General features: G+C 40.0%; 1 protein-coding gene across 2 annotated transcripts in view; it reads right to left on the reverse strand.

Moving 5' to 3' along the window:
* Fam110b (family with sequence similarity 110 member B) overlaps positions 1-24,061 on the reverse strand; it is a 144,496-nt gene extending 120,435 nt beyond the window's left edge. For both annotated transcript variants that reach the window (XM_047529257.1, XM_047529249.1), the window contains exon 1: positions 23,738-24,061. The gene's annotated coding sequence lies outside the window, so the exon portion shown is untranslated. The remainder of the gene's footprint in view (positions 1-23,737) is intronic.
* Positions 24,062-24,714: the final 653 nt, after the last annotated feature.

Here is a 24,714-nt window from a genome sequence, read left to right on the forward strand (position 1 = left end):
CTTGCAATGTAGATACTGCAGGGAGACAGATATCAGTAAACTTAAGTTTTCCAAATTAAAGAAAGGGAAGAATGAACTATCAGTGATTTGCAACATAACATCAAATAATAAAATATTTGACTACAGGGAAAAGGGAGAACTATAACATTAAAATTATTTGAATTTAAAATATTTGAAGAAATATGGATGGAATATATAAGATTTGAAAAATATCCACCTATCAACTAAGAAGTTCAAAGAATTCCAAGTAGATAAATACAAAGAAAAAACTCACCTACCATAGCCTAACTGCTGTAAATAAGGCATAATTTAATTTTTATGAAATAAAAATGAAAAGGCTTTAGTACAGGGGAACAATGATAATGACAACAGCCAACTTCTCCTTAGGAATAGGGAGGCCAGAACAGAACATATTAAAAGTGCCAAAAGTAGTGGGTGGGGGAACTGATAACCTAAATATTCTACTTGGCAAAATTATCCTTCAAAAAAGGCAAATTAAAGAAGTTTTCACCTAAATGAAAGCTAGCAAAGCTCCTCACCAGCAGTCCTACAAGTGAGAGGAGGAAGTTCTTCAGGCTGAAGGAAAATAAGACCAAACTGAAAAACTCAGATCTTTAAGAAGGAATGAAGAGTACAGAAATGGTAAGTGTGTAGATACATATTTTTAAAAAGTTTTTTTTTAACTTTATATAAATCATAATTGGCTGTAAAGCAAAGAATTAATGTAAGATTTATAACATATGCAGAACATATATAATGATAGCATAAAGGATAGAAGGGGAGTAAATGGAACTACACAGTTGTGAGATTCTTACATTGAATATGAAGTAAGACAGTATAAATTCGATATAAATGGTGATTCTATACTTGTGTATAATACCTACACATCTATCTAACTGTAATCCCTGCACCTATCAGTAAACAATGAGTCCAAAATGAGGCAGAAAGAAACAAACAGATCAGACAAGTAAGAGACAAATAAGAAGACAACAGACATAAGTCAACCATGTCAACATGTACTAATATCTATGTCAATTACACTAAATGTAAATGAACTAAACTCTTCAATTAAAACAGAGTTTGGCAAGAGTGGATAAAATAGCAACATCTAACTATATGCTCATATGCTATTATAAGAGACACACTTTAATACAAGGATGAGGTAAGCAAAAAGAGAATGTAGTGTGTGCATGTGTGTGTGCATACATGCGTGCACTAATCTTAAGAATTTTGGTGTGGCTATGCTAATATCATAATGGATAGACTTTAAGACGAGTGATCTTAAAGAGATAAGAAGGGAAATTACGCTAAGGACAAAAGAGTCAATTCATCACAAAAACATGAGAGTTCTAAACATGTGTACCTAATTTTAGGACCTCCAACTAAATGACCAAAAATTTGCAGAACAAAAGAGAAACAGACAAATCTTCAGAGTTGGAGATTTTTAGCACTCTGCATTCAATAATCAAAAAAACAAGTAGATCAAAAAATGATAAATATACAAAAATTGTAAATACATTTATTGAGCATCTAAAAACATAAGAATAGTTAGTATACATATTACCTTCTTCATATTTTATAGCCCATAAAATGAAAATAGAAGTTGAATATTTTTGTTTTTGAGGATGAAATGATTTAATACATGTAAGAAGTTGAGAACAGTACATAATGAAATACAAAGCAATCTTGAAAAACAAAGTACACTTTTTGAGTAATTCTTAGTAATTCTACTCTTTATGATTTTTTCTCCAGTACTAAGGCACTCTAGGACATGATTACTTATCTGGGCTCTTTTGGTCAAGTGTTTTTTAGCTTTTGGTTTCACTACCAGTATTAAATACCTCATTAGCACCTTTCAGCTACTCTCATGAAATACCAAATCAAATAGAATACTAAATATGAAATCAAATGAAAGATCAAAGACCAAATTGTTGCTTTCCAAGATACTGAGGCTTACAGGTATCTTTCTTCACAATTTATTTTTTGGAGACTCTAAGAAGCTCTTTAAAGAGAATATGGGACTTAGGGAACAACTCAGTGGTAGAATGCTCACCATGAGGCCTTGAGTTTGAACTCCAACATCACAAAACAAAAAAAGAGAATACAATTCTAACGGCCCTCAGAGTTTTCTATCCTTTGGTCTTTGTGTCCCACAGCTCATAAGGAAAAACCCAATTCCTTCACCCTCATTGATGCCAAGTTCAAACCAAAAGCAAAGCTCTCAGCTTTGCACATAAACAGCACTTGACACTCTTCTATTAGCGATAAATAAGTCTAATGTGGGGCCCTAAAATCTCTTCTTTAAATATGTATTCCAGTGATTCTTATGAAAAATTCACTTGCACATTAATTGTACTTTCAGGTTTCCACATGAATGCAGGACAACACTCAGTCCTGCTATTCAATGACCACATGATCTTGTGCAAGTCAATGAAACTTCCTCAACGTCTCCCATCGAGGACATGCAGAAACATCCATCTGGCAGGATCTAATGAAGCAGTATGATGTGTTAAACCTGGTAGATGTTCAAATCTTTGTTAAAGGAATGAATGAGAAAATATGCACAGAAGGCAAGGTGCATGGCTGAAAGTAGGACTTCACAGGATGAAGTCCAAACTCCCTTCCTTACCTGCCATACTAGGTTTCTCTGTCCCTTGCTTCTTTGCCCAGCTAAAATGCTTCACCTGACACTGCAAATCTAAACTGCTCAAGTTCCCCAGCTATGTCATGCTATTTAATGCCTCAGTCCCTTGATTTGACCTGTCCCCTAGAATTTCCCTCCTGAGTTTCTTTCCCTGATCCCTGCTCCCAGTCCTTCTATCCACCTAGATAATACTAACTTCCCTTGAAAGGTAGATGGATCTGACTCAGCTAAAATCTGACCTTCAGAAAGCCTTTTTGGGTATACTCCTCCAACTGTGGCTTACTTCATTGTCTTCTACTGAACTCAGACTTCTCCCTGATAGCTTCTGAGCCCCTAAGTGGCACACTGAATGTCACAGGCAATATCTGAGGCATTTCCAGGCATAAAGCAGCACCTCAGGAAACACTTCCTGAATACATGCAATCAGGTAGTTTAACTGTTCTGGGTCATTATGAAAGATATTCCTGGTCAAAATGTGACCTATAATGGAGACAGTTCCAGCACTACCACCAGGTTCAAGATAGGGAGGAACCAAGCTCACCTGACCCAATAGCCAACAGCAACTCTCTAGCCACCTCCCTGAGCCACCCAGGAAGTGAAGCCTCAGCCTGCCTAGCTTCCTGATGACCACAGCCCTAGCAACACTTCAACAGCAACCTCCACAAAGACCCTTCCCAGTGAAGATGCCCTGAAATCCCACAGAAGATGAGGTAAGGAAACTGGTACCATTTAGCTGCTAAGTTTGGGGGTCATTTGTTTTGGAACAATAAGTAATGCAGATTTTAATTCAATTCCTAGTGCTTTTTTTGTTCAAAATAATCTTTTATCTATTCTTTCACAGATTTAAAAAATCATCAAAGCAGCATAGAGAACATGTTCTAATTCCCTCCAGCCATACTTACCAAAGAGATATGCTAAATGCTCAAATGCTAAAATTGATTAAAAGATACTCTAGCTAGTTTTATTTTGAGAGATATTCAGATTAAATGGGTCAACGACATAATCAAATCATGAAATAGAAGGAATAACATAATAAAAAATAGTTCCACACTCAAGGAGTTAAATTTGTTTCCCAACAGGACCTATATAGAATATATACTGCACTAGATTTCACTTGAAATGCTCGTAATTTCTCAAAATCATGTGTTAGTTCATTGAAGGTATTATTACTTAAAGGCCTAAGACTAAATTGAGAAATTATCTTCGTTATAATCAATATCATAGTTACCTGCCAGTTTTATTGAAATAAGAAAAAATATTCCAAGGTTATAAATATAACATACCTTAAAACAAAAACCATCCAAGCCATCCAAAAACAAAGAACATCAATTCATCAGCTAAAAAAGTTAACATTCTAAGAAAAGATTATTTGATAATTTGTTTTAAAAATTGAAGGATATAAGTACAATTTCAAGGCCTTAGGTCTTGATGTTAATAAAAATTTCTTATAACCACTACATTTTAAAATACTTTATTATAGCAAAATATGCTATAAAAAGTTTCTTTTAAAATCAAAAAATAAAGATCATAGGTTTGTTCAAGTGTCTAACATGTTTAATAAATGATCTCTCAAAAGCAAATCATAACTGAACTGAAATTTTAAATATAGAAATCTAATAAAGACTATAGACAAGTACAAAGTGGTTGGGGAAAAATATAAATAATGTTGCTTACTAAGCACAAGAGTTATATTAATAGTCAAAAGAAATTCAGGACAGCATTGGAGGTTCCTGATGAGAAAGTTAAAGCCTATGTCATCATAGGGCATCTTCTCTGGTAGGACTCTAACCATTCTTTCTACCCTTTGCAGTCTTTTCTCCATAAGACATCCACCTTTACCATCTTTCCTCCTGCTCAGGATCCCACAGTTGATCATACCCCAGGTCTCAGTCTATGTACTTTTCAAGTGAGAGATATATAGGCCAGGTCAGCTCAACATCACCAGGAAACCCATGAGAAATAAAAATTCCCAGACCCTCCAAGCCTCCCTAGACCTCCTGAATCAGGAATTCTGGCAGACTTATAATTTGTATTTGAACAGCTCTCCCAGTGGGACACTCTGCTTTGCACACTGTTCAAGGTTCCTAAAGTGACCTGTGCCTAAGTGTCACCAGGGAGCACCCTCAGATGTTCCACCAACCTCACATGTGAGAGGAGACCGTAGAAACTACAGAAACCCAAGTGTTCTGACTGCGTCAACAAGACTACTAAAGTAGGTCACCGGGAAGGGCCTTTGGACAAAGAACTGATCTCTATTATGCCAATGCAGCCCTGATAGTTCTCATTTTGCTTGGGCCTTTTCCAAGACAGAGAGGATGGACGGCAAAACCATAACTCTTCCCACAGGCGGATGTCAGGATCGTAATGCACAGGAAAACCCTGTTCACAGGAGGCCCATGTTTCAGTCACATTCACAACCCAGAATGGAAGGTGAGGACTGCACTCCTCCTGTGTTCTGTTTACAAGCATTTATCAGTTTATTTCAGTGTTAAAGGGAGAAGTGACCTTATTTTCCAACACTGTGCCCCTGAGAGTGGCCTGAATAGATTTTGTTAAGTCTACCATGGAGTAGACTCACAGGCTCTAAAGCATGATGAAATAAAACCAAAATGGTAAGTAAAAAATGTGGTGCTAAAAATAGAACAGCATCCATAGGTCACAGGTGAGGCTGACAGGTTTCAGGACAAAACAAACTCTATCTGGGCATGTAGGAAAGAAAGATGACTGTCCAGCCCCCTGGATCCATAAGCCCACCTGCAACAATACAGTCCCCTTTATAATATGGCAGCCCATTCTGGTCTGGGACACCTGCAGTCTTACATTAGGTTAAAACTTGCCCCCCTACCACTTTTCCTCAAAAGTTTTGGCTCAGCAGTGTGAAGAATACATATGATTCACTAATACCTCTACCCTACAAAGGCCTTTTTGATACAGGAAACAACTATTGATTCAGCCCTAGTCCATGCCCGATTGGAAGCACTCCCACAGGAAGACAGTCCAGCACCTGCCCTGCAGCATGAGCCCCTGGTGGGAGCCTAAGGGCAGCCGTGACACATCCAAATCTTTCCTCCCCATACTCACACTCTGGTCTTGACATTTCTTGCTATGATATTCCTTGCACTTAGGGTAAAGATTCTGTCATATCAATTATTTACCATCTAGTTCCACATGGCAATATTTATTGGTAAGTAAAGACCAGCTGGCCTCTGGTCCAGAGCCAGAACACTAATTACAAACACAACCTTTTAAAAGTCGGGGGGACCTTTAAAAAAAACCCAACTGGGAGCTTTCATCAATCCCTCCCAGACTCATGGTGAGGGATTGGTAGAAAGGACAGCGCAGGCAGAATGAAAGTCAGGGCCTCTGAGAACCAACCAGGGCAGGGAGGCACCAGCTGGGAAAGTGAACCTGTTGGGATGCCCACTCCACCAAGGCATGCTCAGATGAATGAGACCTTTGACCCCAAAAAAGGGAAGATGTCACTCAGCACACTTCCGCTACCACCTACGCCACTCCTGAAATGACATGAAGAATCCATCTCACCTCCCTGTCCCAAAGACCCTGTTACTCAAGTGGGACCACAGTACAGACTAAGTATCCTTTATTCAAAATGCTTGGGACCAAAAGTGTTACAGATTTTAGAGTTTTTTCACATTTTACAAGATGTACATGAATTTTACTAGTTGGGCATCTCTAATTTGGAAATTGAAAATTCAAAATGCTCCAAAATCTCAAACTTTTTGAGTGGGTATATTTATAAAAGTTTCAGGTTTCATAGAATTTCAGATTTTTGGATTAGGGATGCTCAATCAGTAATTACCAATCCTGCAGGATTATTCTGAGAAAGAGATGGGATAATCCCAAATGTCCTCCAATAGACCTCTGTGAGCACAGGAACAACAGGTCCACAGCTACCACGTACTGCTCACCCCAACCACCCCAGAGTAAGCCATGTTCACCTCCAAACTCAGCACCAAGTCCCCATTTGAGATTTTTCTACCCAAAATAGAACATTCAGTGCTAAGAAGTTACATATTTTCCATAGGACTCAAAACTTTTAATTTTGAATATATATATGGTAAAAAATATATTGAGAGGTCATGCCTTTCTTTTCCATGTATATTTATATTTATATATATAAATGTGTGTGTGTGTACACATATATGTATGTATATACATGGACCATCTCTGATTTAAACATTTAATACGCAAGTGTCAACAGGTCAAAGAGCTAACTCCTACCCTCCTAGTATAAAAAGTCTGATCAGAACCAACCCTGACACCAAAAATAACATTAAGAAAGCTTCTATTCTACTTTAAACACTGCCTTCTTTTACAAAAATACATGGGATACCTTCAAGAGAAATAAGCAAGTAAAATCAGAAGAAAACAGAAAATTAAAATTTCAGGGCATGGAGAAAATTTAAGCATCCAGAGGTCACGATAGAGAAGAAAGTCACTGCTACAGTTGTGCCTGGACTTTGCCTGAAGTTTACTGTTTATTATTTTAAACAAATTATTTGCCTTGCACAATTCTGATAGATATTTAAATTCTTGTTGGTAAGGAAAGCCCAGTCACATGGTAAAAACACACGAGAAGCCACACAATATCTCTACCGAACACAGTGGGAGGTGTCATGGGGCCATCTCTGGGATACCCTTTAACTAAAGGGGAATCCATGATGGATATGAGGGCTGCTCAGTCAGGATAGGACTCTGAGAGGGTCTAAGATCACTGTTTCCCCCCTAGAGTTCGCTGAGGGCAGCTTACTGAGTACTTGGAAGATCAAAGTTGACAGAAGCAAAGCATGAACTCCAGAATAAACAGACTTCTTAGATGAAGAGCAGTAGGTTTCTACTTTTACCCAAAGTTGAAAACACCTGACTAAAAAAAGAACTACTCACTTCTATAGAGATGGGGCCAAAGAGGTACCTACCGGGAAAAGTCAGAATGTTCTTTTGAGAACTAATAGTTTGAAGGTCACAGTACCAGGGCCCAGTAAATTCCCCCAAATACATGGTCAGGATGATTCTGTCCTGGAAATTTTTCAAAGCAAAGCAGATATTAATGAGTTTTCCACCTTTGTCATAATAAAAAAAATTCCTATCATTTGCTATACACTAAATTGTTGAATATGAATCATTGAAGATAATGATTTTAGCTTTAGATCAATTAATAGAAAGCCATCCTTTGAGGTACAAGTTAGAAATAAGGACCAAGTGGAATCTTGTCAGCAAACCTGCAGAGCTGGGGGTGACATCCCTTGTGTGGTACAGCACCCCATGCATACAAGCATCTATCAAAGCTACCTACCCATAGGAGTACAATTTTATTTAAGTGGTTTTTGTTCCCTGAGACAAAGTTTTGAGGTTAAGGACAGTATCTTATTCATCTTTATTCCCACAACTTCACATAGCACCTAGCCACATACTTGCCCAAGAAATATGCTCACTGAATGAACTCTAGACCACTCGGCAGAGTATGGCTCCTGGGACATAATCTTGTTTTAGACCTAACTTGACCTCCTGACAAATGAGATTAGTTAACCTTCCTTCACACAACTGAAATGCAACAGGTTCCATGGGAAGCCCAGGAGCATCCCCAGGCTGTTCTTGACACAGCAATCAATACTCAATATTCTGAGAACTGAGTTTCTCTAGCAACAAACGCAATCACGCTACCAAACCACTACTCTCTGTTCTCTAAACTGTCCTCAAGCTAATCAGAGGAAACATTTCAGATGTAGTACAGAAATCCAAATCCAACTATAAAAAACTGTTCTGATCTTCTAGCCCAGTAATCTTATGAAAGAAGAAGAAAAAAAAAATGAAATCAGCTTGGCATGACTTGGTCTTACTGGAATTATTCTTGCTTTGAGTTACTACTACTTTCTTTTCTACCAGTACACAGCCATCTGCTTAACAGTATGTTTCAGAATGCTGCCAAGGAGATGAAACAAAGTCAAGGAATTACAGTTTAGAATGGGAGTGTCCCAAGGAAATACAACACAAGCCACACATGTGAGCCACACATGCTACCAAGTGTTCTTGTAACCATATTAAAAGTAAGAAGAAACAGTTGACATTAATGTTTACTTTAACCCAATAAATCCAAAATATTATCATTTCAACATGTAATTAATACAAAAATGACTGAGCTATTTGACATTCTTTTTTCAAACTAAATCTTAAAGATCTGGTGTTTTCACATTTACAGGGCATTTCAATTCAGGTCAGTCTCATTTCCAGTGTTCAGTCTGCCACCATATTGAACAGCACAAGTTGTAGGATTTCTAGGTCCTTTCTGAAAAGCAGGGCATTCACTGCCACTGGGACAACTCTTGTATCCTCCACAGTCTCTCAGGGAATTATCAACAGTGGTTCCTAAACTGCATTTGCAAACTCCTTTAGCACTTGAGAGAAATGATTATTCACCTCTACCCTCAGACACAAACTTCAGAGCAGAAGAGAGGTGGAGGACTGAAACAGATATCCAGACTCTGCTGACTCAAATAGGACTGACATCCCCTATCAAGTCTCCTAGGCTAGTGGCCAGGCAGAGGTGTACTTTATATCTTTGTGTTCAAGTTACTTGAGCATCATGAAAATGTAATATCTCCTTTTATTCTTTTTATTCAGACCACAGAAGTTCAAGAAGAAGAATTAGAGAGGAGGCAGATAAAGGCTTTTAGGACAGGGCAGGCAGAGAAGCAGCAAACAGTACTTCAAACTAAGGGAAGAACAGGTGTGAACATAGGGAGACATCCAGAGAGAGGGCTGAGGGGAAGCCAGGCAAGCCAGCAAGGACCTGGTGGCAATGGTCAGGGTGTCTTTGAGAAGCTGAGGAATGTAACAGGCTTTCTCAGCTCATTCTAGAGGCAGGTACAGTAGAGGCAGGGAGATCGGAGAGAAAGGAAAAGAAAGCCAAGGCCTGAACTAAGGTGCAGGGTGCCCTGGGAATATAAGGAATATAAGGAATATAAGGAAGAACAAGCAGGCAATGTTTCAGGGTCAAACAAAGGGGAAAGTGAGGAAGAGGGGACATCTAAGGAGTCTCAGGTTTTGGTAAGCTGCTAAATAAGCATGAGATGGCAGAAATACAATCTGAGGAACACAGGCCTGTCCTCTGCCTCCAGGGTCGGCCTCCAAAAGACCATAAAACAGGGTAGCTTTTGAGTAACAGAGAAGTTATTTCTCACAGTTCATAGGGTGCTAGCTGTGGCTCAAAGAATTCGTTCATTTCCAAGGAAAGTTTCCCATGTTTCCTACACCATTGCTTCATGAGACCACAAAGCTGCAACTAATCTTTTACAAATCTCTGAACACACACTAAAGTTGTCTTGCTTTTATTATATCTTCTACTTTTGGTTTAGGGAATTTACCCTCTCCTTGGCTGAAAAAAAAATCTTTTTTTTTTTTTTTGTTACTTTGCCTATCAAAACGCTGCAAAACACACACACACACACACAAACAAACAAACAAAAAACGCTTTCTAGCAACATACTGTTTGTATTGCTTTTTTTTTTTTCAAAGAGGGTAGTCCATTCAGGCTGCTATTACAAAAGACCATAAAACAGGGTAGCTTTTGAGTAACAGAGAAGTTATTTCTCACAGTTCTAAAACCTGGGAGTTCAAGATCTAGGCATGTACAGATCTGCTGTCTCATGAGGGACTGCTTCCTGTTGGAAGCCAGGACCTTCCCACTGTGTCTTTGCATGGTGGAGGATTGAGGGGTCTCTCTCTGGCCTCTTTGATAAGGGCATCAATCACCATTTCCATGGAGATTAGGTTTCACCATATAAATTTAGGGAAGATGCAATATTCAGATGGTAGCAGAGGGAGGGAGAGACCCCCCCAAAAACTAATTGTGAAAAGAAAGCTATAAATGCTATAAAACCTCATTTTCTCCCAATAATTAAAAAAAAAAAAAAAAAACTATTTTTAAACTTCATTACTGCTGCATCTTCCTTGTGCAGTAGGCAACACTGGGTCACACGTAAGCTCATGGACATGAGACAATTTCAACAATGCAATAGGGCTCTGAAACCATTTCTTAATAAGGCACCTGAATATTTCAGAAGATGCACAGGTCAGATGCACTGAGGGCAGGGGCACTTCAATGCTTTTACACCAGGCAGTAAACTGGGGTTCAGAACCAAGGGAGTTCTCTGCCTAAGAGATGGCTAAAGATGAAAAGGAAGGCAGCCCAGCAGTTCAGGACAAGCGAAGACTTGACTCCGCCTGCCAGACAGCAGCAAGGCGCCCAGCACTTTGACAGGCATCCAAATATTCATTGACTGGAAGAGATGGCAGGATATAGCAACACCACCAACTACCCTATCAGCTGCCTGAAATGTGAGCATTGGTTCTGGGGGTGGAAAAAAAAGTTCAACCACACACAGGGTTCATGTCCTAATGGTGAAATGTCCTTGGCAAGATATTTAGCTCAATGTACACCTGGACCCAGCAATTTCACCTTAGGAGATCAGGTTTCTTGGTATACTCTTCCCCAGGGTTTGATGAAGACCCACTGTCAGCCTACTAGACTTTGCTGTGGTCACTCCACTGGGTCACGTAGCCACCCATGACTGTTACTGTTCCCTTAGGCCAGCTGTTGTCTGCGGTCAATTTCAGACTCAAACTTCTGACCCTAAGAGTAACAGATGAGGGGGCCATCAGAGAGCCCAGAGCTCTAAATAAGTGAATCTAAAAGGGAACTCTTAGAGAAACTAGGAAGTTTTACTTACGTGCCACTGCTTAGTTCCTGCCATCCTGAAGCTAAGTGTCTCAAAAAGCAAAGCTAACATTTCACTTGATCAGCAGAAATGCATGAAGTATTCCAACAACAAGATAATGGTGTCATCATGCAAATACAAAGAATATTAGTACAGTGCTGGAAACAGTGTCAGAGACATACAAGTACTACGTAAGATCTGCTTCAAATAATGATATTATCTTTATTTTTATGACTATTTACTTGAGCTCATGGATGAAAAAAATCAGTTGTGAATGATCAAGTGTTTTTGAAAAAAAAAAGTGTAGCATAGTTCCTTCCTGATATCCACCATGGAAGGTAATAAACAGTATCTATTGCCAAGTCAAACAACTACCTTACGCTGATGTCAGAAAATGTTCATTTTCAAGTTTCAAAATGTTTCCCCACCAAGTTGAAATGTGAGATTGAATAAAAATAAAGACTAAATTGATAAACCTGTACAAAGTAACCACTATGAATTTAGACTTGAATCTAAGTTGTGTTGAGGAAAACCATAAGGGGACACAGTCTGTGCAGATGAAGAGTTGCTCATGGCGTGAACACCATCTCTGTGCCTTCTGCAGGCACGTGGAGTAGGGAGGAGTGAGGTATCAGTGACACCACTCCTCTGTTTCATAGACAAAATCTGTGATGGGAAAGCACAGAGACTGTCTCCATTTCCTGATGAACTTACTGTCTCACAGAAGAGACACACACAAAACCAAGACATGCCACAAAAGGCAATGATAGATTAAATCAATGAAGGGAGTGTTGGCTAGGAAGGGAAAAGTGTGCTAGCACAATCCAGGAAGGCTTCATGAAAAGAAGTAGCACTTGGAGAAGGGGGCCTGGCCTCAACACTCTGGGAGGCAGCTCATTTAAATAGTATACTTTCATATAAATGCTCTGAACACAATTTAATGCTATGTGTTGGATTTGAATGAGCTACAGGGTGCTCAGGTATTTGGATTAAACACTATTTCTAGTTGTGGCTGTGAGTGTTTCCGGGAAATGAGCACTGAATTGGTGGCTGAATAAAGTAGATGTCCTCTCCAGTGTGGGTGGGCATTATTCAACAAGTGGAAGGCCCAAATAGAACAAAAAGATAGGAGAAAGTTGAAACCTCTCTTTTGGCCTAACTGCTTGACTGAGATCTGTTTTTTTGATCTTATGCTGAAACTTACATTATTGCCTTCCTAGGTTACCAGGTTTCAACCGCAGATCATGGGAGATGATCCTAATCATGTGAAATGTCTCCTTATTATAAATCCTTTTTTATTATCCCATTGGTTCTGTCCTAGCACAAGGAATGTGTATTAATGTTATCAGATAAAATGAAAAATCCAAAGTAAGATGAAGACACTTAAGTATTTCAGAAACTAAATGCATAAAGACATTTAATGATGTGTTAGTAAGCTTAATTAAAAGGACCTATGACATAATTTCTTTAGCACTAACTCAGAGTCTCTAAGTAGCAAATTACATCCAAATTACAATGGAAAAGGCTTGTGGAAATAGCATCAAGGTATTGACAACCAAAACAGTTCAGTCCTGTGCTGGTAAATTCTGAATTGAAACACATGACACACTGTGATATCAGAATCACTTTCAACTGGAAAAATGTGGCCACTGTGATGCTCAGCACTAAACTCTGGCTACACACACACACTGTTCTGTGTCATGTAGGGGATTCCCATCACTTCTTTTTTTTTTATCTGAGATTTTTTTTATAGTAAACAAATGGGATACATGTTGTTTCTGATTCCCATCACTTCTAAGAAAAATTCATTTAAAACTAATTTCCAAACCTTCTCTCGTCCTACCTAAAAGAACTCTTCAACTATCTAAAAATACGTATATTTATACAGCAGTAATACTCTCTTCTTGTAAGAACAAAAAATATAAATATACAACCAAGAACTAAAAGAAAATAAATTCTTCATTAGATTAAAGAATGGAATTCAGTCAGTCTATCCTCTTAAAGATGGAGTTCACTTTGGCCAAAATATTATAATATTGTTCATTTTATAATAAGCACATCTTATATTTTATATAATTTATATATTTATTTATTATTTTATAATAAACACATTTTATAATAAGTACATCTGGCTCATGTTGCTGTTCAGAGAAATTGGGAAGAGAATTCATGACCTATCTTATTAAAAACCAACACAATGGGGCCTGGGGTTGTGGCTCAGTGGTAGAGCACTTGCCTAGCATGTGTGAGGCACTGGGTTTGATTCTCAATACCGCATATAAATAAATGAAAATAAAGATCTATCAACATCTAAAAATTTTTTTTAAAAACCAACACAATGATTTCTTTCTCTTTTTTGGGGGGTGGAGGTGCCAAAGACTGAACTCAGGGGCACTGGACCACTGAGCCACATCCCCAGCCCTATTTTTGGATTTTACTTAGAGACAGGGTCTAACTGAGTTGCTTAGCACCTTGCTTTTACTGATGCTGACTTTGAAATATCAATCCTCCTTCCTCCCAAGCTTCTGGGACTACAGTGATTTCTTTCCTTCAATCATGGTCATTAAATAAGAAAACGTATTAGGAAGAAAAACATCTGATTCTTCAAAATCAGAACATTCCAATTAATAATCACTTGAAAGAGCACAGGTCAGAGGTGGAGTGTTAGTCAGCTTTACATCATGTGACCAAAGTACCCAACAAGGACAACTTCAAGGAGGTAAATTTTATTTTGACTCACTGTTTCAGAGATTTCAGTCCATGGTTGGCCTACTCCATTGCTCTGGGCTCAAGAGGAGGCAAAACACCATGGTGGAAAGGCACATGGGAGGGAAGCTGCTCCACTTATGGCTGGGTCAGGAAGCAGAGAGACAGAAGGGGACAGGCCCACAGGGAAGATGACCCTTCCAGAGCAATCCCCCAGTAACCCACCTCCTTCAACCACACCCCACATGCCTACAGTTACCACCCAGTCAGTTCATTCAAACTAGGTTAGACTAGATTACAGCTCTCATAATCTAATCAGTCACTTTCAAACATTCCTGCATTAACACAGGAGCTTTGGAAGAGAATACCTCATATCCAAACCATAACAAAGAGAATAAAAGGATTTTTTTTAAATCCCCAATTCATAGTCAGTGAATCTCTTAATTCACCTTTTCTAATTATGTTGACAAAACACAGAAATGCTATCCTCTCACTGCCAAGCACTCAATTTCCAGCTGTCTATTTTTGACCAAAAATTTCATGGTGGACCCCAACAGCCAGGGAAACAAAACTGACTAATATGTTTGAACATGTGTAGTGACTAAATGTATACACACATCTCTGATTATGGAGTACCTATATAAGGGTTTGATGATAACTTTTTTATTTTATAAACTTCACACAAAGCAAAGTAAATATTGTGGAAAAATTAAAAGCCTACAGAAAAATATACAAATATTCCTTAAAGTGAGCATTTTTTAAAAAATACAGATAGCATCAAAAATCAATGCACCAAAAAACCATCATAATGAGAAGCCAGTATCATAAGTAACATCTTAGCAGAAATTGGGAAATAATCCACAGTCAGGAGTACCAGCTGAGGGTCTATCAGGCTTCTAGTTATAGCCCATTATGATTTATACCTAGAATATCCATGAAGAATCATGCTGAAGGTCTGATCTCCAGAAAAGCAATGTTCAGAGATGAGGCTTTTGGGAAGTGGTTGGATTATGAGGGTTTTAACCTCATGAGAGGATTAATTCATTGAGAGCTGAATGAACTAGTGGAAGGTGGTAGAAAGCATGGATAGGTAGGGGCATGGTTGGAGGAAGTAGGTCTCTGGGGGCATTTCCTTGGGGACTATATCTTATCCCTAGCTCTTCTCTCTATCTATCTGCTTCCTGGCTGCCACGAGCTGAAGCGGCTTTCCTCTGCCATTCCCTCCCACCATGAGGTTCTACCTCACCTCACACCCAGAGTAATGGAGCTGGGCAACTATGGGGAGAAATCTCTGAAAGTGTGATCCAAAATAAATCTTTCATCCACTAAGTTGTTCTTGTCAGGTATTTTGGTCATGGTGATAAAAAGCTGGCTAACACAAGCCCCAATTTCAGTGCTGGGAGAATGTAGTACTTCTGGCTTCTGGGGTGTCCAGGGCAGTTTAACAAGTATCGGGCACTTTTACAAAGGTTGCATTTCTCTGACAAGTACTCCTGTGGTTTTCATATGAGTTAGGTATCCATACACAGCATCTTAGGCATTAGCTAAGCCTCAGGTAACATCTAGCTTAAAGACCAAGCAAGTGACTCTCTCTGGAACCACAAAAAAATTACACATGCATGTCCTACTACCCCCAGAAAACCCATGCTTCCTTTCCTCCAACCCCTTCCCCCAAATCATCTAAAGACTATTTAGAACCTGCCCACTAGACCTCAGGTGTATACGGTTCAACTGGAAAGTCAATCATATCATAGCTCAAAAAAAACAAAGTTGAGAAAAGAACACTGCATCAGAGTAGGCCTTTCAGATGTGTTCAGGATCCTAGAGGGTACAGTCAACGTCACCAGCAGCGGAAGCAACACATGCCACTCAGCGACTACCTCTTCAGCCATGCAACACAGCTGGCCACGGAGACCCTGCAGATACAGCAGCAGACATGCCAGAGCACCTATCAACTTGGGAAAGGTACTGTCAGCATAAGAACAAATTAGCCGATTTCAGTGAGTGATGAGAACTGAGAATAAAATAAGACAGGACAACAGGGACAGAGTGGTTGGGGAAGAGGAGCTCTAGCTTTGACAGTCAGAGCAAGGCTGAAACAATAACTTTTGTCCTGTGACCCACATGATGCGAGTATGAGACAGATGGAACATCACATGAAACTCATGAGACAGAAACATGTAAGAGCAACTCACCTCGACGGAGCGCTCTGCATTGTGCAAGTATCATCTTCCTCAACCTCCATGTTTCTATATGGCGGTTAGTGAGTTCAGCCATCCCCATTTTGCCGACCATCAAACTGAGATCAAGAAGCCTCAATAACTTGCTCAACTTCACACAGAACTGGTCTGTTCACCCAGACAGATTCAACTACAAATATATCTCTCTGACCCTCAGAAACCTACTTGGTCATTTTCTGACCTACAACTACATTTTTGGCCTGTGATCCCAATGGCCACAACCAAGCCCACTGCTTCCAATCTGCAGGCAGGTGATTCTACAATACCCACACTTCCTTCCAACTGTTTTTCCAAACACTGTATTCAACTCGTATCAGTCAGATACAACAGAAATAAAATACAAATCACCAAGATCTTTAGGCTGCAAGTCCAGAATATGCCATGTGTCACCAATTGCAAAACACACCTAATTTTCAGTTTCATTACCTAAAATCAGGATCCATATCACAATGAGTTGCACATCACCGTTAACTGGCAGTGTGTTTTCATTCTCTGTGATTTAGAAATTGATGACACATTTCAAAATCAATGGTGTGTTAGGTGAGGAGAAATTCAGAATTCTGCATACAATGAGATTCTTCTATCTCCTCTGCTTTATTCCAGTCGAATTGGCACTGATCAATGCAACAACTTCCTAATTCACTCCCTGATTCCACTATTCCCCACGAATTTATTCTCCACACACAAGGCAGAATGTTTCCAAACCTGTAAATTAGAGCCTGGTCCTCCTTGAATCATATCTTCTTGCAGTTCCCACTGTAATAATAAAAAACTGAAAAACTCCATCCCACTCCACCATGGTCTACAAGGCTCTGCTGACCTGGTTCCTTTACTGTCGTCTTTTGCTCCTCACAAAAGCAGATTCTGCCTGCCACAGGGTCTTTGTACAAGCCACATCTATGCCCAGAGACCTTCCAAATGTTGTCTTCTTTTTAGTTCACTCTTAGCTCTAAAGTCCTCCATAAGGCCTTCCCAGTCAACCCAGTACAAATGGGAAAGTGACCCCTATTCTTGTCTGCAGTTATTACTGCTTTAAATTAGCTTTTTATTTATTAATTATATTAATTATCTGTTTTTCCACTTTACACTATAAAGCCCCAAAGAGGTAAGGACTGTCCTGGCCACTGTTTATACAAAGTACCTGACACATAAGTCCTTCATAAATTTCTTTTTAATATAACCATCATAAAAGAAGAAATGACTAAATTATATTCCTTTGCATAATTTCTTTCTTATATTAAATTTCTGTTAATACTACAAAAAGAAATCACTGGCAAGAATGGCCGTTTTATAGAGCAAGCAATCATGAAATTCATCTGGAAGAATAAGAAACACAGAATAGCTAAAGCAATCCTTAGTAGGAGGAGTGAAGCAAGGACTATCACAATACCAGAACTTCAACTATAATACAAAGCAATAGTAACAAAAACGGCATGGTATTGGTACCAAAATAGACAGGTAGATCAATGATACAGAATAGAGGACACGGACACAAACCCAAACAAATACAATTTTCTCATATTAGACAAAGGGGCCAAAAATATGCAATGGAGAAAAGATAGCCTCTTCAACAAATGGTGCTGGGAAAACTGGAAATTCATATGGAGCAGAATGAAACTAAACCCCTATCTCTCACCCAGCACAAAACTCAACTCAAAATGGATCAAGGACCTTGGAATCAGACCAGAGACCTGCATCTTACAGAAGAAAAAGTAGGTCCAAATCTTCAACATGTCGGCTTAGGATCAGACTTCCTTAACAGGACTCCCGTAGCACAAGAAATAAAAGCAAGAATCAATAACTGGGATAGATTCAAACTAAATAGCTTTTTCTCAGAAAAGGAAACTATCAGCAATGTGAAGAGAGAACCTACAGAGTGGGAGAAAATCTTTGCCACTCATACTTCAGATAGAGCACTAATCTCCAGAATATATAAAGAACTCAAAAAACTCTACACCAAGAATACAAATAACCCAATCAACAAAAGGGCTAAGGATATGAACAGACACTTCACAGAACAAGATCTACAAGCAATCAACAGATATATGAAAAAATGTTTAACATCTCTAGTAATAAGAGAAATGCAAATCAAAACTACCCTAAGATTCCATCTCACCCCAATTAGAATGGCGATTATCAAGAACACAAGCAACAACAGGTGTTGGAGAGGATGTGGGGAAAAAGGTACACTCATACATTGCTGGTGGGGTTGCAAATTAGTGCAGCCACTCTGGAAAGCAGTGTGGAGATTCCTTAGAAAACATGGAATAGAACCACCATTTGAATCAGCTATCCCACTCCTTGGCCTATACCCAAAGGACTTAAAATCAGCATACTTCAGTGATGCAGCCACATCAATGTTCATAGTTGCTCAATTCACCACAGCCAGATTGTGAAACCAACCTAGATACCTTTCAATTGATGAATCGATAAAGAAACTGTGGTATATATATAAAATGGAATATTACTCAGCCATGAATAATAATAAAATTATGGCATTTGCAGGCAAATGGATGAAATTGGAGAATATCATGCTAAGTGAGATAAGCCAATCTCAAAAAACCAAAGGAAGAATGATCTCGCTGATAAGCGAATGATGACACATAATGGGGGATGGGAGGGAGGCAAGAAGTGAAGAAGGAAAGACTGTAGAGAAGGAAAAGAGGGGTAGGAGGGGTGGGAGGGGTGGGGGGGAGGAAAAAATAACAGAATGAATCAAACACCATTACCCTATATAAATGTATGATTACACAAATGGTATGCCTCTACTTCATGTACAGAGAAAAAAGATGTATTCCATTTGCTTACAATAAAATAAATTAAAAAAAAAGAATGACCATTTTAAAGAATATCTGCAATTCCTTCTTTAAAAAAGTTAAAAATATGAAGTAAACTTCTAGGGGGATTATAGGGGGGGAATGCCTTGAATTACAACATAAGCACTCAAAAATTCCCATATGCTTGTGAACTGTACTTTAAAAGGCCTTATCTGGAACTGTGCAATTTCAAAGCCCACTGATCTTGGCTTGATGTATAAAACATACTGCAGAATTCCATTAATTCTTGCAGAAATCTGTCTGCCAAATGACATTCAGCTTCCTTTAACTTAGGTATTGACCTTTGAACTTGTCTCGAAAGTGTTTACAATGTTTAAAATCCCAGTTTCAGTATCTGTTTAAAATTGCTTAATCATTCACATGTTCATTATTTTTATCACCAACCATTCTGTAAAAAGCAAGGAATTTGCTTTACCTACTAAGATTTACATAAATAAAATATAAAATAAATGACCAAAACCAAAACCAAGTCTCATGTCTTTGAATAGAGATTCTTATGTGAGTCTCCTTACGAGACAAACTACAAAATGTTAAAAACATAAAATCCCTCTTAGTCTCTTTTCCTCCTTAAATAGGAGAACCTAGGGTATCAGAACAGGCATATGCATGATTCAGGTTCATTAATTTTATATCACAAAAGGGTCATTCAGAAACGAACCAGGTTGTCTAAAAAGAAGATGAAAAACTATTCTGGAGCAGTGGAGAAGCCTGGCCTATATCTTAATTATCTCCAGTCACTCATTTGGATGACAATATTTACCAACAATGAAAAACTCAATTTCCTACAACTATTTCCGAAATCATCTATGTAAATCATCCCATTACTTTCCTTCCAAAGTCCAGAATCAATGCTTTATTAAGCTTCTTGGATAAACACTTTGGGTACAATTTGCTTACTCCTCTGAACAATTTTCAAATATTACTGTTTTGGTATTTCTATAATGTTTTCAACTCAAAAAATACCAGCATTTTAAAAATATTTAATTGGGCTCTGTCTAAAGCATGGAATAAAAATTTTTAAAAATGACTATATAGAAGGGAGATTTGATGGAAGTCTTCATTAATCATCATAATCCCCTCTGATGTGCTTACATGAACACGATGAATAAACCTGCTCTAACCCAAGGGAAAGAAAGTTGCTGGGGTAGGGGACCTGTGACTGCTCCTAGATCATCTAAGCAACAAAGCCAGAAGCCACCAGGTAACACACAACTTCAACAGCTAAGCCATTTTTACTGGCCTTCACATAGTTTAAGGAAGCTAAACTATGCCATTCTTCTTGTCAGTTTTCTGAAAACAAGCAACCTTTAAACAAGGTAGGGTGAAATCTTTCAAGGTTTCCTCTGAAAATGAAAAACGGCTTCATTTCTCCTACATGTGACTCTTTGATGACCAAATGCTACCCAGATCACTCAGAACCCACCACTGAGTTATGGAGATTTGCTGATGTCAAACCCCAAAAGAAAAGGTGGCAGATACTTCTAGCAGCTGAGCGTGCAAGGCAGAAACTATTTCTCATGGCAAGGTGGAAAGATCCTTGGGCTCTGGTGGCAAACGCACCCTGCTACTTCTGAGCTATGTGACTCAGACAAGTCACTTAAGCAAATGATTGTAACTGCTGGGCTTTGGAGGGGTAAAGAGAACAAATACACTGACAACAGCCTAGAGATGTGTCAACGACCTACAGCGATGTGGAGTTCCCAGAACCAGCCTTCAGTGTAACTTATTATTAACTAGAAAACCTCTTTACTGAGTGTATGTATCCATTTTCTAGCTTTAGTGCCTTGCACTGCATAGAATGAATTATATTTTTTTCAGATGCACCATGATTTTGCAAAGCTTTAGAGTTTTCACCACCCTGAATATCAATTCCCATTGCCTCATACCAGGAATCAAGAAAATGGAAAAACAAGAAGAAAAAAAAGGAACTGACCCTAGGAAGTTGTTTCCTTAAATAAATTCAAGATGCAAGTAGAATTATTAACATCTGTTTCTCTATGTTAAAAGTTTAATTACATGTAGGGAGTGAGTCCAGGTTAGCAGAATGGGACAATAAAAATAAAGTTGACTAATATTTCAACAAGCAATGTTTATTCTAAACCCTAGAATACTAGAGCTTACAGAAAGAAAAATTTGGGCAAGTAAATATCTAAAAAAAGTTGAAAATACAAAGATAAAACTTTAAAAAAAAAAAAAAAGGATGATATCTATGTAGTGAGATTATGTTTGAGGCAGGGGCAAGCAACAGAATTGCTCAATTAATCCCTCCAATTCCACTTACCTTGTCCACCAGCATTATCCACAGCACCACCTACTGCCATACCACTGTGCCTACAGCAGCTCAGGTTCTGCAGGGCCCCAAGAATAAATGCAAAGCACTGATTTTGCTAAATAAGTTATTAGGAATGAAAAAGATGTCATTTCAAAGTCAACTGGTGGGACAGGGCTCAAAACGAGAGTACACTGACAATCTTAAAAAATATCTAATTATAAACATAGTCTTTTGGTTACTGACACGCAGCAAGTAAACAGTTTTAATTTTTCTTAGCTATTTAAACTATAAATCCAGCTATATCAAACTCTAGCTATATAAATCCAGCTCTAAAGATTTTAAAGCACAAATAAGAAATTGTATGCTGTGATAGATGTTTATACAGTAAACATATTTATCTCCTATCATCTTCTAACAGTGGAAGTTACCTAACTGCTTATGCCAACATTGTTCTTTCAACTAGGAACTGGAAATTTTATTCTAAAGCTAGAGAACAAGGGAGGGGGTGGCTTAAGGATAGGGATCGGAGTCCCTTGTTTTCCCAAATGTCTAGGCCTCTGATCATTCAATTAAGCCTTAAGCATAAGCAATTCTCATTATGAAAAGAACCAGGACATGATAGAGCTCAGGACTGCTGTGTTACCCCTATGGTCAGATAGGTAAGATGTACCAAAGCAACCCACACCAGGCATTAAAAATACACACAGCAGCTTATCAGTCTTAAGCAAAACAATTACTGAATTAAAATTAACTGAAGACTTAAAGTAGACCATTATTTTTTAAATCTGGGATTAAACAATAATAAAAAACCCATTTTTCCAAACCAAAAAAAAAAAAAAAAAACTGGATTGATTATAAAAACAAAAATAATACAAGCTGACATACTATATACCAGGTACTGTGAGAAGGCCCTTTACAGATTATCACAAAGCATCAACACCTTTCTGTCCACTCAGTGACTGACTTCACTGTGTACAATCTATAACAATATCACAGGTTAAATCCAATACATTAAATCAATGGGATTTGACCATAACTATGCTTAATAACTCATTTGAATGGCCAGGGGTCTCAATGTCACAAAACGAGTACAACAAATCACCACAGGGTGAAGTGGAGAGGAAACGCTAAATAAATATCTTCCACACCAACAAGGGAAATGAAGAAAATGGAAGTCATACTACTCATACTGCAAAAATGCTGATTCTACTATCATATTCCTCTTTGCAAAAATAGACTAGTTAGCAGTCCTCACAAGGCCAGCCATGCAATGTTGTCACAGATGTATGCCAGATTTTGCACAGGACATAACTTGGCTATGAGGAAAAACCCAGAGTTTGACTGAATTTCAGGCAGAAAAGACTGCTCATTTTTGTTGTGAATCTGAATAACAACTTGAAAGGGTTAAAAAGCCGGGCACCAGGTGTTTTCTTTCCACTTTCTAGGGTAATTTAAGCCACACAGCAACGTTATCTCCCATTTCCTTCTTCACCAGCCAGTTTGGAGGCTGGGGGGGCAACCTGTCACTGCCATTTACACTGTCGCTCCTGTTCTAACAAAAGGAGGGCACCGGGCTGGGCAGGCAGGGGCCGGGCTTCCCAAAGCCAGCACGCGGCTTTGTTGCCAAGTTATGTGCTCCGCTGGGTTATGGGCGTACGAGTGAGCCAAGAAGAATTTAATTCAATTTCCAATCTGTATGCTTTCAAAGAAAGTAAAGACAATTGAGGCCAAGGGAGGGACAGAGTGGGTAACCAAAAATAAACTTTCAGAGTCTCGGAATCGGCATTTCTTGAAATAACTCCCACCCAAGGATTAGGACGTACAGATACTCCGAAAGTATTTATTTAGCACGAAGATTAGTGGCCATGCATGGAGTGGGGGTCCCGTCCCTGCGGACCACTTCCCCAGCAGTAAATTGCAGGCGCGCTTTCCGAGCCCACCTCGGTTTCGCAGCGCGGCCAGCCTCCACTCTTCTCGGTCGGGCCCCGGCGCCGTGCCCGGCCTCCTCGCCGAGCCCGGGACGCGCAGCCCAACGCCGAAGGGGCGCAAGGCGGGCAGCGGCGGAGCGCCTCTCCTGGCGGGCCGAAACGACGCCAGGGTCCACTGGGCCATGCAGGCTCCCAGGCCGGGCTGGACCGCCCCGTGCTGGGCGCGGAGGCAAAGGCGCACACCCACTTCGCTCCGCGCCGCCCGGCCGCGGAGGCTTCAGTATTGTCCGCCGTTGCGGCGCGGCGGGGCCCCGGGACCCGAATCCCGGACTCCCACCGGCAGTCCTCCAGCAGTCCCCCACGGCCCAGTCTTACCTCGGCCGCGCTCCCGGCCCCCGGAGGCGCGGGCCAAGCCGGGCTCCAGGACCCTGTGAGCGATGAGGCGGGAGAGTCGGGACCGGCAAGGGAAGGCAGGCCGAGCGCGAGCGTCAGGGCCGCCGAATACTCGCCGCCACCACCGCCGCCGCCGCAGCCGCGGGGCAACCGGGCGGAGCGGGTTAGGAGCGGGCCCAGGACTAGCGGCCGCCGAGGGCTCGTCTGGCGGCAGCAACGACCGTTCGGTCTGCACAGAATGGGAGGGCTCAGGCAGGCTTTGCAGTAGAGCGAGGGAGGGAACTTGGAGCTAGTTGCTGTGGCCGAGAGCGCGTGTCCCCGAGCGAGTGTGCACGCCCCCAAGAGCGCCCCGCCTCCGCCCCGCCCCCGTCCCGCCCCAACCCCACCTGCCCGGTCCCCACCCCCTCCCTCACCCCAACTCCTGTTCCTGTTTCTCCCCGCCCACCGCCACCCCTACTCCTACTTCCCCCACCCCAATCCCACCCTCCTTGCCAAACCAGTACCTGCACACCAGCTCCTACCCCTGGATCTGAGCTTGCCATCCTGGTTCAGACCAATCACTCCCTATTGGCGACTGGAGCCTGGTTGCGAATGCCAGGACCGCACCTGGTAGCCCAGAGACTCTTGATCTCTGGCAATTTTTTTTTTTTCTAACTTTCACATACTCAGATGGGCGTTTTAGTATCAAGTGTTTGAAGAAACTAATAAAGAATTTAGAAAAATCTCAAAGGTGATGTACTACTGCCTTTAGAGTGTGGGCCAGCTGACGGTTCAAAGTTAAGTAAATGTGAGTGGGGAGGGGTGCTTCATATTTATCTCAGTGTATTATTTGCTTAATAACTTGGTTTTCTCTGGGGGAAAGAGTTGCTTTGAGAAAGCTAAACTTACTCTCACTTAGTTTTTATTTTGCTACTGGGAATTCTAAACGATGAAATCCATGTTCATCAAAACGATTGAGT

The sequence above is a fragment of the Sciurus carolinensis genome, chromosome 1 (genome assembly GCF_902686445.1).
Source record: "Sciurus carolinensis chromosome 1, mSciCar1.2, whole genome shotgun sequence".
NCBI classification, from domain to species: Eukaryota; Metazoa; Chordata; class Mammalia; order Rodentia; family Sciuridae; genus Sciurus; species Sciurus carolinensis.